Source organism: Schistocerca nitens, chromosome 9, assembly GCF_023898315.1.
Source record: "Schistocerca nitens isolate TAMUIC-IGC-003100 chromosome 9, iqSchNite1.1, whole genome shotgun sequence".
NCBI lineage: Eukaryota > Metazoa > Arthropoda > Insecta > Orthoptera > Acrididae > Schistocerca > Schistocerca nitens.
Window position 1 is genome coordinate 136,244,221 of NC_064622.1, and position 17,312 is coordinate 136,261,532.

Sequence of the window (17,312 nt, forward strand, 5' to 3'; positions counted from 1 at the left end):
CCCCTGGAGTCTCAATGTTTGGTGCGGTGTGTTAGGTACCCGGACAATTGACCCATACTTCATAGACGGTAACGTGGATAGTCGGATGTATGGCGACCTTCTAGATAATCTTCTGCAAATACTGCTGGAAGACGTCCCACTGCAAACAAGATTGGCTGTGCGGTTCCAACACATTGCCTGTCCAGCGCATTATCCATGGGTATCTTATGAAGTTCTGAATCGACTCTATCGTTGTCAGTGGATTGGACGAGGAGTTCCTCATGAGCGGCCTGTGCATTCAGCCGATTTGAGGCCTCCCGATCTTTTCTGTGGGAAATGCTAAAAGAGAAATGTTACATGGACGTAATAACAACCCCTCCAAATATGCGACAGCGAATTATCATTAAATGTGCAAACATTAGTGGAGAGACACTTAGAGACGTAGGATTGTCTTCCAGAAATAGGTTTGCAATATCTATTGCAGCAAACAGGCTGCACTTCGAACATTTGCCTCAGTAAAACACCATGATTTGCGATAAGCAAGGGGACGCACCTAAGAGAAGCAGCCCGATGGTGAGAGGCAAGGGGACTCGCATTAAGGAAGCACTCCAAAGGGAACAAAACACTGCTACTTCCACGTCGTTGTTCCCGTGTAACGCTAAATGTACTCGTTACTGCATTGATAAATAAACCAATGACCTGTTCCAACTGCTTTCCATCTCTGAAGGTAATTACGTCAATACTGAGGACACCGTAATGTGATTAGTTTGATATAAAACACCAGTGTCGCAGTACAGAATGTAAGAATACCGTCCTTCCACCCTCCTGGGATCCTATTCTGTTGGGTTGTTTCCTGAAATACTATCATGTTCCAACGGATTGTAACCCATTTTGTGTTGATTACAGCGCCAGCTATCACGCAACGGTAAAATTATTCCATACAGAAATTACGTACTTTTCCCAGATAACCCGAGTCAGCAATAAAAATTTGGGGTTTGTATTGAAGATATTTAAGTTGACGTCCCCTCCCACGCCCTAGGGGTGGGACAGGGGGTGGGGTGGGGGCGAGTCTAGTGTCACTGGAAGTCTACTTTCGAGATGAAACAACCCTTTTTGTAATCCAGTGTGAAGTTTCCCATACGTTTCCCAAAACAATTTTAATCGCCCCACTCCCTATACAGAGTGTTTCAAAATTACACTGGCAAACTTCGACGGGATGCAGAAGATGTCTTGAGGAACAAAATGAGGACAGGAACCCGTACCCGGAAACGTTATCAAATGGTTCAAATGGCTCTAACAAGGGAACCTTCCCATCGCACCCCCCTCAGATTTAGTTATAAGTTGGCTCAGTGGATAGACCTTGAAAAACTGAAAACAGATCAATTGAGAAAACAGGAAGAAGTTGTGTGGAACTGTGAAAAAATAAGCAAAATATACAAACTGAGTAGTTCATGGCAAGATATGCAATGTCAAGGAGACTGAGAACGCAGGAGCGCCGTGGTCTCGTGGTAACGTGAGCAGCTGCGGAGCGAAAGGTCGTAGGTTTAAGTCTACCGTCGAGTGAAAACTTTAATTTTTTATTTTCAGTTTATGTGACAAACTCTTATGTTTTCATCACTTTTTTGGGAGTGATTATCGCATCCACAAGAAAACCTAAATCGGGCAAGGTAGAAGAACCTTTTTACCCCTTCGCCAAGTGTACAAGTTAGGTGGGTCGACAACATATTCCTGTCATGTGACGCACATGCCGTCACCAGTGTCGTATAGAATATATCAGATGTGTTTTCCTGTGGAGGAATCGGTTGACCTATGACCTTGCGATCAAATGTTTTCGGTTCCCATTGGAGAGGCACGTCCTTTCGTCTACTAATCGCACGGTTTTGCGATGCGGTCGCAAAACACAGACACTAAACTTATTACAGTGAACAAAGACGTCAATGAACGAACGGACAGATAATAACTATGCAAAATTAAAGAAAATAAAATTTTCACTTGAGGGAAGACTTGAACCAAGGACCTCTCGCTCAGCAGCTGCTCACGCTACCACGGGACCACGACGCTCCTAAGCTCATTTTGTCCATGATGTTGCCTATGCGACCCGTGGACTACTCAGTTTGTATATTTTGCTTATTTTTTCACAGTTCCACACAACTTCTTCCTGTTTTCTCAATTGATCTGTGTTCAGTTTATCAAGGCCTATCCACTGTGCCAACTTATAACTAAATCTGAGGGGGGTGCGATGGGGAGGTTCCCTTGTAAGTTCTATGGGACTTAAAATCTGAGGTCATCAGTCCCCTAGACTTAGAAATACTTAAACCTAGCTAACATCCATGCCCGAGGCAGGATTCGAACCTGCGACCGTAGTAGCAGCGCGGTTCAGGATTGAAGCGCCTAGAACCGCTCGCCCACAGTGGCCGGCGGAACGTTATCGAACGACACTACAGAACGTCGAAGTTACAGGCGCTAGGGAGATCTACAAAGTTTTCAAAGAAGAAATAACAGGGTACAAGCTGATGAACCTACACTGCAAAGAGTTAACAGGCAAACCGATTCATCATTATTTTCTTTGGGCCTTTGTCACTCTTCGACATGGGATCGGCCCTGTTACTATGGATGTAGCGTTGTTAGTGTCAGAGGGTAGCCGGATGCCCTGTCCTGTCGCCACCCCGAACCCCCCGGGACAGAATTAGTGTCTGCATCTAGTGTAAGCCATGAAACAGTGCAAACGTTTTCAAATGTCTGCTAGTCGTGTAATTGAGGCGGAACATGGGGACCAGACCAGTAGTTATCTAGTGGGATGTGGAAAACCGCCTAAAAACCAAATCCAGGCTGGCCGGCACACTGGCCCTCGTCGTTAATCCACTGGGCGGATTCGATCCAGGGCTGGCGCGCCTACCCGAGTCCAATGAAGCAGCGCATTAGCATTATCGGCTACCCTAGCGGGTATCAGGCAAACTGATTACCAACAATAAAGACGACTGTGAGTTATTAGCATAATATTTCAATATTCTTCTAAACTGCAAGGAACCAACACAGCGACCAGTTTTCAGACACCTCAAAAGGTAAACCCACCTTCGGAGCTACCGTCACTGCATCGAATTGAACAATACATTTGCCAGCTGAAAAACAACAGAGCTCCAGGTGAAGGGATATTGGCTGAGATGTGGAAACTGGGGGGGAAGCGGGCAGCTGAAACCATTTATGAGGTTATTAAAGATTTCTGAGAGAAAGGAAGAATTCGGACGACTGAAAGAAACCATTATCCATCCGCTACATAAGAAGACTGACACGACGGACAGCAACAATTAACGAGGCATGTCTCTGCTTCCAGACATCTACAGAATGAGATAGCAGCTCAAGCAGAACACACACTTGGCGAGTACCAATCGGGGTTCATAAAAAATAGATCGTGAACAGAGCAAATTTTTAAGCTGAAAACCATCCTCAGGATCAGAACAATGAGCAACCTTAACACAGCAGTTATATTCATTGTTGTCAAAAAATGCTACTATTCTGTTGACAGACAGACAGTATTCCTAACACTGGAAGAAGCAGATATCGACGAAACCAACAGACAGCTAGTCGGGCAGACACTCACAGACACAGTTTCAAAAAGTTAAATTTCTACAAGTTTCTGAACCCTTCAAAATTAACACAGGTGTTTGCAAGGGCGATGGGCTTTCACCGATTCTCTTCAATCTGTTCGTAGACAAGGTCAACCACAGACACAATAGGCTAGTGAAGAAAATTTTTAATTTCAATTCCAAATTGAAAAACACCATGTGAACTCTGGAAGAGACAAGAAGGGACTTAAAATTTAACGTCATAGAAGACACCATACAGAACAGGGAACGTTTAAGGCAACTGATCAGTATGGCAAAAATTCCTGTCCAACAACGAAATTCATAACCAAGGATGGCGATGTCAAATGAACAGAGGCAGGTCACCAGCCAACGCGTGAAGCAGTTCTGGAAACGTAAGAAGAAAAAAACTGTATCTGTGTCCAAGGCGCTGTTGTTGTTGTTGTTGTTGTGGTCTTCAGTCCTGAGACTGGTTTGATGCAGCTCTCCATGCTACTCTATCCTGTGCAAGCTTCTTCATCTCCCAGTACCTACTGCAACCTACATCCTTCTGAATCTGCTTAGTGTATTCATCTCTTGGTCTCCCCCTACGATTTTTACCCTCCACGCTGCCCTCAAATACTAAATTGGTGATCCCTTGATGCCTCAGAACATGTCCTACCAACCGATCCCTTCTTCTGGTCAAGTTGTGCCACAAACTCCTCCCCAATCCTATTCAGTACCTCCTCATTAGTTATGTGATCTACCGATCTAATCTTCAGCAGTCTTCTGTAGCACCACATTTCGAAAGCTTCTATTCTCTTCTTCTCCAAACTATTTACCGTCCATGTTTCACTTCCATACATGGCTACACTCCATACAAATACTTTCAGAAGTGACTTCCTGACACTTAAATCTATACTCGATGTTAACAAATTTCTCTTCTTCAGAAACGCTTTCCTTGCCATTGCCAGTCTACATTTTATATCCTCTCTACTTCGACCATCATCAGTTATTTTACTCCCTAAATGGCAAAACTCCTTTACTACTTTAAGTTTCTCATTTCCTAATCTAATACCCTCAACATCACCCGACTTAATTCGACTACATTTCATTATCCTCGTTTTGCTTTTGTTGATGTTCATCTTATATCCTCCCTTCAAGACACCATCCAATCCGTTCAACTGCTCTTCCAAGTCCTTTGCTGTCTCTGACAGAATTACAATGTCATCGGCGAACCTCAAAGTTTTTATTTCTTCTCCATGGATTTTAATACCTACTCCGAATTTTTCTTTTGTTTCCTTTATTGCTTGCTCAATATACAGATTGAATAACATCGGGGAGAGGCTACAACCCTGTCTTACTCCCTTCCCAACCACTGCTTCCCTTTCATGTCCCTCGACTCTTATAACTGCCATCTGGTTTCTGTACAAATTGTAAATAGCCTTTCGCTCCCTGTATTTTACCCCTGCCAACTTTAGAATTTGAAAGAGAGTATTCCAGTCAACATTGTCAAAAGCTTTCTCTAAGTCTACAAATGCTAGAAGCGTAGGTTTGCCTTTCCTTAATCTTTCTTCTAAGATAAGTCGTAAGGTCAGTATTGCCTCACGTGTGCCAGTATTTCTACGGAATCCAAACTGATCTTCCCCGAGGTCGGCTTCTACTAGTTTTTCCATTCGTCTGTAAAGAATTCGTGTTAGTATTTTGCAGCTGTGGCTTATTAAACTGATTGTTCGGTAATTCTCACATCTGTCAACACCTGCTTTCTTTGGGATTGGAATTATTATATTCTTCTTGAAGTCTGAGGGTATTTCGCCTGTCTCATACATCGTGCTCACCAGATGGTAGAGTTTTGTCAGGACTGGCTCTCCCAAGGCCGTCAGTAGTTCCAATGGAATGTTGTCTACTCCGGGGGCCTTGTTTCGGCTCAGGTCTTTCAGTGCTCTGTCAAACTCTTCACGCAGTATCTTATCTCCCATTTCGTCTTCGTCTACATCCTCTTCCACTTCCATAATATTGTCCTCAAGTACATCGCCCTTGTATAGACCCTCTATATACTCCTTCCACCTTTCTGCTTTCCCTTCTTTGCTTAGAACTGGGTTTCCATCTGAGCTCTTGATGTTCATACAAGTGGTTCTCTTATCTCCAAAGGTCTGTTTAATTTTCCTGTAGGCGGTATTTATCTTACCCCTAGTGAGATAAGCCTCTACATCCTTACATTTGTCCTCTAGCCATCCCTGCTTAGCCATTTTGCACTTCCTGTCGATCTCATTTTTGAGACGTTTGTATTCCTTTTTGCCTGCTTCATTTACTGCATTTTTATATTTTCTCCTTTCATCAATTAAATTCAATATTTCTTCTGTTACCCAAGGATTTCTATCCTAGGCACTAAGCGGTCTATAACTGACCAAATTCTCTACGAACAGTTTACAAGTACTAGAAATTCGACAGATAAGGACAAACATGCTGTTATAGCCACCAAGAAAAAGATAAGTTGGAAAATTATGAATGTGCAGTAAATCTTTGTCAGGGTTATGGGACAGAAACAGTTACAGACTCAGAGAAAATTAAAGAAAAGCTAAGGAGTCTTACAACCAAAGCTGAAAGTCAAGCCAGACTGTCACAGTGTTAAGTGCCTGAAAACTTCAGCTTACATGACTTAGATGAAGCACTGCAGTTGACAGTCCAGCAGGGCAGAACAATAGTTGTTCTCATATCATGTCGGATGTTCACAGTGAAAGCGGAAGAGTTCTATTGAACTCTAAAGATTGACGGATTAGCTTCATAAAATAGCTGAAGATTTAAACATCGCTACGAGATTCGGGAAGCTGCTGTTCATAGCGATAAACTTGCTGCTGACAAAGACACAACTGATGTTCTTTTACGATGAATACCTTAGGTACAACGACAGAACAGTTTTCTCCTGTAATGGAATTACAACACTGATGAAAGTGGATTGTATTGAAAGGGCACGCCGATGCGAACTTTAGCCTCTCGGACTGAAGTGAATGCTAATTTGGGATTATCCGTGTTTTTCGCTTATCCGTGCTGTCTAGGGTCTCCACTAACCTGGGTAATCTGGAGCTTGCTCTGAACTCTGCTTCTGGATTCCACCCAGTGGCGACCCAGTCCTTTGTTGGACTGTGCTTTATTTGCTGTTTACTTTAAAAAGATAGTTGGATTTTGTGACGGTACGTCACATAAATATTGACATTTTTATCGGTTGTAAACCGTAGTTAACGTATTTTATGAATATAATTAGTATAAAAGATACAGTTAATGTTATTGAAACAACTGATATGTAGCGATAATTTAAGAGTAGCATCTTTATTTAATGTCTATGAAAATAAAAAAGGATCTAAAAGAGACGCGATTGTACGGTCGAGGAGGAAGGACGTGCTTTATGGTACACACACTGTTTCGTTTCGCGATGCGGAAGGCAGCCATTGAGCGGCTACACATATTTTATGTAAGTTATTCGATAGTCTGCTAAAATAAACTAATTAGTGTTATCAAAAAATGAATTTCCTTGTAATAGTTGTCACCTCAAATGCTCGCAGTGGCTAATTATTTTTAATAAGCATTTTTTCAGTAATTTGTGCTGCGAGAAGCTCATCTTCCGATGCAGCCTCTGGTCGGCCATTACGCGCCGAAGTATTAATTTATTTTTTAAAGTGTTAACAGTAACTGTAAATGCAAGAGATTTCGTTATAAGAATCTTTTTAAACTGCAACAGACAATTGATTTACGTTAAAGTTCATTTTTTAAATTATACAGATTCCATGAGTTCAGTAAGTTTTATCTTGGCCGCTCCACGGCAACAATCGAAATTCTCTCGAGCCTTGCTTTGCAATCAATAAATAGAAATTAACAAAATTACATTCAATTCAGTTAACGGCAACTATATTTTTGTCATCACATTCAAAATCTAAAGTTGGTACACGAATAACATCGGCCCTTCAAGAACCCGTTTCATATTTACTTATGCACGTAAGTAAAAGTGATAAAAAAGATAATAACCCTGAGAGAAAGAATAATGCACTGACAAAACAAAAATTCATGCTGATAAATTAAAAATATATAAAATATATATGTAATTTTTTATATATATAACGTAACAAATGGCACCGACGTAACAATTTGACTCACTTTGTCGTATCTGATGACTGGACGCCAACAGACACCGATGTAACGCGCTCTGAAGCAGACCGTAATCCAACGGATACAGATATTACCGAAAATGTTACATTACAACAAAGATATACATTAAAAAAATTGTTTTGCTCTTTGTACTTCGTTAGAAAAACGCGCACTGGACCTGAAGCTCAGGTAAAAATAAAAGAGAGGAAGGTGGAAAGGAGAGACTTGTTAAGTTTAAGCAGCACAGTTGCTACATCGTTCGAGGAAGAAGCCAGGATTGTGAATAAAATTACGTGGTTGCACCTGCTCCGAGACCAACGTCGTGAAGGCAGCGAAGAGTGGAGGAAGTTGTCGTGAGATGCGCAGACGATAGCTGAAGGTCAACAGCGGGTTTGCATGGAGTAGCTCTGCAGTGTGAGCTAGGGCGGGTTGCAAAACAAGGGCACACCGACCAAACAGTGCAATGACTTTTTAACGCCGGGTTGTTTGCTGTCCCAGAACATAAAGAGGTAATTCACCAAATTATTCAGTGGCAACGCATCTTCCTTAGCTTACCGAGCTAGTTGTAATGGTAAGACACTGGACATAAATTCTGGAATCTTCATACGGTCATCCAGATTTAGGTTATTGTGATTTCTCTGTATTACTTCAGGCGAATTCCAGGATGGTTCCTTTGAAAGGACTCAGTCCATTTCCTTAGCCATTCGTCCCCAAGCCGAGCTTGTCTTGCACATGTAATGAACTCGTCGTCCACGGAACGTTAAACCCCATTCTAAAAAGCATCTGGCGACTTTGGAACAGATGTAGACATTGGCGTCTCTACCACCGGAGTGTTGTAGGATTGTCGTTTACGATGCTGCCGGTGTGGTCATGAGCATTTGAGTCGCAATGAAATAACATGATACCGACATGATTACTGGTATGGGAGGACTCTTGTCCGACAATGTAGATATGTTGCAGAATGCTTTACACTTCAGACTATTGACGCCATTTGCAATTATACCTCTCGTAATATCCTGGTGTTATTTAAGTGACCTATCTGAACATCCATCGTAGTTAAACACAAGAATTCCTCAAGAAATCCGTCAGTTCTCGCGAAAAACCGGTGTAGAATGAGCAAAGTCCTCCAGTGGTTTGAATTCCGAGCTCCAGCACTTAGATATCGTTACATCTACAGTATTTTCGGGTGGAGCGAGGTTCAAATCCGAGTTCGGCAGCCCTTATAAAGGTTTGTCGTCGTCTCGTTAAATCGCTTAAGATGAACATCGGTATGGTTTCTTTGAGAAAAGTCGTGGCCGATTTCCGATTCCACCCTTGTCCATTATGATCTTGGGCTCCATCTCTATGAGCCCGTCATCTACAGGACGTTAAACTCTACTGTTCCGTCCGTTGCAACATTATATTCGGCTGCAAATTCGATATAGTACCTGTCGCCAACAATGTGAGATCGTATCATGCTGTGTATTACTATTTCCATTGCATCTACTCAGTCTCCGTCGCCGTTCAGTGATATGAACGTAAAATAAACCGAAATAGTTTTTGTTGGTTGTTTTCACAGTTTTGATAAGTCGTAGAAATTACATATCGTAACACGTGAAGCTGCTGTATAATTTATTTTTAATTGTACGACATTTGCTCTATGATATATACAAGTGTAACAACTGCCATTAACAAAAATCTGTACCGGAAAGTAGACTCTGAACGGAATTGGTCGTACAATTACAAATAAGTTGTATAGCAGCTTGTTACAGTATGCCATTTCTAAAAGAAACCAACTGAAGTGCTGCTTCCTCAGTGTGCGCTCCTAACATAGTAATTATTCTAAACGAAGGCAGTAGTTCCTACATTTAAAATGTGTGCTAGAATGTATCATTCTTCAATCGTAATTCAGATATATTGGTTTCCATAAATTAAAGCAAACCTACAATAATAAATAATAAAAAAGTTGAGTGTCAAATATGAAGAAAGTAGGTAAACTGTGAACTACATGATATGGCACTAATAGCGTACAGAGCTCAGTTCTAGACAAAGGCCGCGCGGGATTAGCCGAGCGGTCTCAGGCGTTGCAGTCATGGACTGTGCGGCTGATCCCGGCGGAGTTCGAGTCCTCCCTCGGGCATGGATGTGTGTGTTTGTCCTTAGGATAATTTAGGTTAAGTAGTGTGTAAGCTTAGGGACTGATGACCTTAGCAGTTAAGCCCCATAAGATTTCACACAGATTTGAACATTTTTTTCTAGACAAATAATTAATGGTAAGAGATGAATACACTAAGCAGATTCAGAAGGTACTGGGAGATGAAGAAGCTTGCACAGGGTAGAATAGCATGGAGAGCTGCATCAAACCAGTCTCAGGACTGAAGACAACAACAACAACAAAAACAACAATTAATGGTAGAAATTATAGCTTGATCGAAATGTGCAAAATGTGTGGGTTAGTTTGGTACGGTACAACTGATTTCACTACAGACCAAGATTAACACTGTTTGCACACGTATAACGACGTGTGAAGACTTTTTTTGATGGTATGTATGAGACTCAAAAAACGAGAACGCATTCTTTTCGCAAAGCTGCTGTCAGCGAGGCAACAGACTGGGGCTAGCTGTCAACACGTCTCCCCAGCATGCTCGATGAGATCGAGCTGGACAATATGCTGAATTATTGGCTGTTGGTTATATATGCGCACTTGGCTGGCCTTGTGTGGTAGGATGTTTCTCTCTTTCAGAGTGAAATCGTCACCTACTGCAGTGGCAGAGAAAGTAAATACACATGGAGGTTGTCGAGGACGAATTTTTCCCTCTGCATTGGAGTGTGCACTAAAGTGAAATTTCCTCACAAGTTAAAACTGTGTGGCGAATCCGAACTTAAGCTTGGCCTTTTAGGGAATGCCGACTGAGGTAACTAAACACAGCTCACGATCCGCTGTGTCTCATACCTTTTTCTCTTACACTGCCCGATCAAAAATATCCATCTGTTAGTGGACATTAATGTGAGATGTGTCCACTTTCGAGTATATGACGGCTCGTATTCTGCTGGGGACACTTGCAAAGAGAAGGCAGAATTTATGTCAAGGAATGACAACCCATTCTTCCTCAAGAACGGAAACCAGTGAAGGTAGCGATGTAGGACGCTGGGGTCTGAAGCGAAGTCAACGTTCTACTGATCCCTTAGTCTTAGGCCGGGACTCTGGCCAGGCTAGCCAATTTCAGGAATTTAAAATTTTGTTCTTGTGGGTGTCTATAACATCAATATGATCTAAGAACGAATATGTTATACAAGCAGGCTGTCATCTATTTATTGTCTGTGCTATTAGCTATTTCCGTGCGTACTACTGTTACTACCATTACTAATGGACGTAATCTAGTGCACTACTGGATTGTATTTGTTCTACACATTCACATGGAAACGATATGTGACTTCACATACACTGACGGAAAAAAAGCCGCAACACCAAAAAATAATTAGAGTAATGAAATTTCGGGAATACATTTGTCTAGCGAATATACACTCCTGGAAATTGAAATAAGAACACCGTGAATTCATTGTCCCAGGAAGGGGAAACTTTATTGACACATTCCTGGGGTCAGATACATCACATGATCACACTGACAGAACCACAGGCACATAGACACAGGCAACAGAGCACGCACAATGTCGGCACTAGTACAGTGTATATCCACCTTTCGCAGCAATGCAGGCTGCTATTCTCCCATGGAGACGATCGTAGAGATGCTGGATGTAGTCCTGTGGAACGGCTTGCCATGCCATTTCCACCTGGCGCCTCAGTTGGACCAGCGTTCGTGCTGGACGTGCAGACCGCGTGAGACGACGCTTCATCCAGTCCCAAACATGCTCAATGGGGGACAGATCCGGAGATCTTGCTGGCCAGGGTAGTTGACTTACACCTTCTAGAGCACGTTGGGTGGCACGGGATACATGCGGACGTGCATTGTCCTGTTGGAACAGCACGTTCCCTTGCCGGTCTAGGAATGGTAGAACGATGGGTTCGATGACGGTTTGGATGTACCGTGCACTATTCAGTGTCCCCTCGACGATCACCAGTGGTGTACGGCCAGTGTAGGAGATCGCTCCCCACACCATGATGCCGGGTGTTGGCCCTGTGTGCCTCGGTCGTATGCAGTCCTGATTGTGGCGCTCACCTGCACGGCGCCAAACACGCATACGACCATCACTGGCACCAAGGCAGAAGCGACTCTCATCGCTGAAGACGACACGTCTCCATTCGTCCCTCCATTCACGCCTGTCGCGACACCACTGGAGGCGGGCTGCACGATGTTGGGGCGTGAGCGGAAGACGGCCTAACGGTGTGCGGGACCGTAGCCCAGCTTCATGGAGACGGTTGCGAATGGTCCTCGCCGATACCCCAGGAGCAACAGTGTCCCTAATTTGCTGGGAAGTGGCGGTGCGGTCCCCTACGGCACTGCGTAGGATCCTACGGTCTTGGCGTGCATCCGTGCGTCGCTGCGGTCCGGTCCCAGGTCGACGGGCACGTGCACCTTCCGCCGACCACTGGCGACAACATCGATGTACTGTGGAGACCTCACGCCCCACGTGTTGAGCAATTCGGCGGTACGTCCACCCGGCCTCCCGCATGCCCACTATACGCCCTCGCTCAAAGTCCGTCAACTGCACATACGGTTCACGTCCACGCTGTCGCGGCATGCTACCAGTGTTAAAGACTGCGATGGAGCTCCGTATGCCACGGCAAACTGGCTGACACTGACGGCGGCGGTGCGGTGCACAAATGCTGCGCAGCTAGCGCCATTCGACGGCCAACACCGCGGTTCCTGGTGTGTCCGCTGTGCCGTGCGTGTGATCATTGCTTGTACAGCCCTCTCGCAGTGTCCGGAGCAAGTATGGTGGGTCTGACACACCGGTGTCAATGTGTTCTTTTTTCCATTTCCAGGAGTGTATTTAAGTGATTAACATTGCAATGTCACAGGTTAATGTAAGCGCGAGCTAAACGATTGCAAATGTGAAATACTGGTACGTTAATAACCTGTGAAACCACCGGAACATTGGATGCAAACATGCAAACGTGCATGCATTGTGTAGTACAGGTACAGGATGTCAGGTTGTGTGATGGAGTTCCACGCCTGATGCACTTGGTCAGTCGGTACAGGGACGGTTAATGCTGTTTGCGGATGAAGCTAGAATTGTTGTCCAATGACGTCCCATACGTGCTCGATTGGAGACAAATTTGGTGATCGAGAAGGTCAAGGCAACATGCTGATATTCTGTAGAGCATGTGGGGTACAACAGCTGAATGTGGGCGAGAGTTATCCTGTTGGAAAACACTCCCTGGAATACCGTTCGTGAGTGGCAACACAACAGGTCGAATCAACAGATTCATACGAAATCGCATCTCAGACCATATCTCCAGGTGTTGGTCAAGTGCTTCGAGGACGCAGACAGGTTGTTCAAAGGCTCTCAACTGGCATCTTTCTAACAAGCGGACCTCCCCATCGCACCCCCCTCAGATTTAGTTATAAGTTGGCACAGTCGATAGGCCTTGAAAAACTGAACACAGATCAATCGAGAAAACAGGAAGAAGTTGTATGGAACTATGAAAAAATAAGCAAAATATACAAACTGAGTAGTCCATGCGCAAGATAGGCAACATCAAGGATAATCTCAGCGAAGTAGCGCCGTGGTTCCGTGGTTAGCATGAGTAGCTGCGGAAGGAGAGGTCCTTGGTTCAAGTAATTACCTCGAGTGAAAACTTCCCTTTTTTTATTTTCGCAAAGTTATGATCTGTCCGTTCGTTCATTGACGTCTCTCTTCACTGTAATAAGTTTAGTGTCTGTGTTTTGTGACCGCACCGCAAAACCGTGCGATTAGCAGACGAAAGGACGTGCCTCTCCAATGGGAACCGAAAACATTTGATCGCAAGGTCATAGGTCAACCGATTCCTCCACAGGAAAACACGTCTGATATATTCTATACACTGGCGCCGGCATGTGCGTTACATGACAGGAATATGTTGTCGACCCACCTAACTTGTACACTTGGCGAATGGGTAAAAAGATTCTTCTACCTTGCCCGATTTAGGCTTTCTTGTCGATGTGATAATCACTCCCCAAAAAGTGATGAAAACATAAGAGTTTGTCACATAAACTGCAACAAATGAATGCAACAATTTAACAGTCGCACAGTTTTTCCTGTGCTCTGTCAAAACATATGTTTTTAACGTTTTCAAATTTTTCCGTTTAGGTGTAGCGTCCCCATACTACGGCGCAGTTACCTCGCATCGGACGGATGGACGGACAGATAATAATTGTCTGAAAACAAAAAAATTAAAATTTTCACTCGAGGGAAGATTTGAAGCAAGGAGCTGTCGTTCCACAGCCGCTCGCGCTAACCACGGGACCACGGCGCTACTGCGCTTAGTTTATCCTTGATGTTGCATATCTTGCGCGTGGACTACTCAGTTTGTATATTTTGCTTATTTTTTTCATAGTTCCACACAACTTCTTCCTATTTTCTCGATTGATCTGTGTTCAGTTTTTCAAGGCCTATCCACTGTGCCAACTTATAACTAAATCTGAGGGGGATGCGATGGGGAGGTTCCCTTGTAAGCAACACACAGTCATCGCTGGCACCGAGACAGAACCAGCTTTCTTCAGAAAGGACAACAGACCTCTTCCCTTACGCTTCACACCACTGAAGCCGTAAATAGCGGTGGTTTGGGGTAAGTGGCATGTATGCTATAGGGCGTCTGGCTCGGAGCTATCCTTGAAGTAACCGATTTGGCTCAAATGGCTCTAAGCACTATGGGACTAAACATCTGAAATCATCAGTCCCCTAGAACTCAGAACTACTTACACCAAACTAACCTAAGGACATTACACACATCCATGCCCGAGGCAGGATTCGAACCTGCGACCGTAGCAGTCGCGCGGTTCTGGACTGAAACGCCTAGAACCGGTCGGCCACCGCGGCCGGCTAAGTAACCGATTTGTGCCAGTTAGTTTTGTCACTGTGGTGCAAACTGCTGGTCACATTGCTGCTGTAGATACAGAACGATGCGCCAGAGACATACGCCCAGCGCGATAGTCTTCCCTCCCGGTAGTGCCACGTGGCTGTCGGGAGCCGTACATTCTCGTAACCACGGCTGCCAGGAATCGTGTGCAGTGGGTACATTCCTGCCAAGTCTGTCTGCAATATCACTGAAGGAACATCCAGCTTCTCGTAGCCCTGCTACGTGACCTTCTTAAGACGCAGTGAGATTTACAAATGATAGAGTACAGCAATCAGTCGTCTTTTCTTGCGGGTTTATTTGGCAAATCTAGATTTCGGCTAGTGCCTAGACATTACCAGTGCATTATTTCATACTATCAACGCATGTCAGTTCCCTGTTGTTCGGGCGTCTGTCAGAGTTCTTTCAAGACTCTTGCTAATCACAAGTTTAACAACTCCTCCTACACCTAGAGCCAACTTGTTGTTTGACTATGACAATTCAGTGGCTGAATTCCGCATCTTTCTGCTACCTAGTGCATCTAAATTATCGAAATGCATTGCATCTTTCACATCTTCCATATACCGTAACTGTCTACAACAAAGATAACAAAAAATTCTGCACATGTGTGCAGTTCTTGCATATGCGCGATTCCTTGTCGCCCAAATACACACTTCCCCATCTACCACTCCATGCATGGGAAGAGGACAAACAGAAGAAAGAGAGAGTGAAACTGGAACGTTCGTCATGGCGATACAGTTGCACTAGGAACACTGAATGGCTTGCGTGTGGTTTGGGTTCATATTTTATTCTCAATAACACAGATCACAAAAATATTTCATTATTATTTAATTATTTTTGGCGCACTGAAGATGGAATATAAATTTATATCTGTTACCGACTGTCGGCATACGAACATATGCTATCAGTTTCACAGGTTTTCGGCATTCAGGTTCCCACATAATCCTGTCTTATTTAATTTAATAATCTAAAAATGTATTTCACACACAGACGACAGAATGCTGATTGCTGATTAGTCCTTGGCTTTTCCTAGTCAGAGCTGATGTGGATTTATTCTGATGTTTTCGCATAAAACCAAAACAATATATATATATATAATTGTAATTGCATAGCAGTAATATTGGTTTTTATTTTTCTGTGCAGGTTTCAAGTGAAAATGGCGCAAGAATAAAGATAATTCACAGTGGCAAGATTCGCGCTGTGATTAGGTACCTATTCTGTTGTTTTTTATTTTCATTTTTTTTCAAGAAAACACACAATCAAACAAATTTTGGATGGTGTGTCTAGTACACTGGTTCTAACTGCTCTTCCTACTCCACTATTAAGAATTGAGTTGATGCATTTAAAACAGTGCATTTCGGCACTGAAGATGAAGACCACCCTGGAAGGCCAACTCAAGTCATAGTTGCAGAAACCATGGAAGATGTTGATTCTGTGATCCTGGAAGATCAAATAGTAACTTCTAAAAACATTGTAGAGGCCCTGGGATTATCCTAAGAACATGTGGATCATATTATTTATGAGATTTTGGACATGAGAAAGCTCTCAGTGAAACAGGTTCCCAAATATGTCAATGCAGAGCTAAAGCATCAATGAGTGGTTGCTTCATTGTTCATTTTGGTCCAGTTTCGTCGGAATCCAGCGAGAGTTTTGGAGTCTCTAGTGATCATGGACGAAACATGGATATACACTTACGATCCAGAGACCGAAGAACAGCCCAAAGAATCGAGTCACAGTAGATATAATTTGTCAGTTCTGAGTCACCTACTCAAAATTATGTATAAATTATATCTAAAAAGAGCTAAATTTTAATTTTTTTCAAGAATAAAAATCATATATGTTTATACATGATTTACATATAATTCTGACTAGGTGACTCAGAACAGACAAATTATATCTCCTGTCCCAGTTCTATTCCTCGCTCACATTATCAAAATTATGTGTGAAATAGCTACATTTTCAATTTGTTATACCTTTCTCACATTCTCCTTTCCTAAATTAGCCTAATAAAATTAAGGAAACGAATTCTTCTATTATAAAATCAATTTTTGTGTATACATTTTTAATATTTTTATTTCAAAAAATAATTTGGATATTAATCAAGATTTTGTAAGGCTCTAATGAGAGCTGACTCATTTGAGAAAACTATCTGTCTGGAGTAGCAAGTGGGGATAGGGCTCCAGTGGAGCAGAGATTAGAAGTAATAATACTAAAAGAATATATTAAGCTGAAAATTCCAAATCTTGAAATTCATTGTTATTATTTTTCATTTTCTTTAATCCATTTCATCTCATTTTAATCTGCTCTGCATCAAAAAATTTGAAAATCCCCATTAGTTATTAATTTCAAATATATGTTTGGCAAAATATTCTTAAACTCATTATTAAGCTCAACACAATTTTTTCCCCATATCTAGTTTTAAAATATTTGCATCCAGTAGCGCTATACAAAACATTTACTTCCAGTTTACTGATTTTTTAAACGAATTAACATTGCTTACATTACTGAGCTTTTTGAGTAGAAGGGTTCATTTATATAGAGAGAATTTTATTCAGACTGTGGCATGTCACACACTAAAAAAGTGCAAGACATTTCCGAATGAACACCTTGAACTCGGTGATATCTATAGACTGAGC

General features: G+C 42.8%; 1 long non-coding RNA gene across 1 annotated transcript in view; it reads left to right on the forward strand.

Annotated features, from left to right (window-relative positions):
• The window catches only part of LOC126204451 (uncharacterized), a 46,206-nt gene extending 29,162 nt beyond the window's left edge, over positions 1-17,044 (forward strand). The window contains exon 2 of the long non-coding RNA XR_007540511.1: positions 15,820-17,044. This is a non-coding gene — a long non-coding RNA (uncharacterized LOC126204451). The remainder of the gene's footprint in view (positions 1-15,819) is intronic.
• Positions 17,045-17,312: the final 268 nt, after the last annotated feature.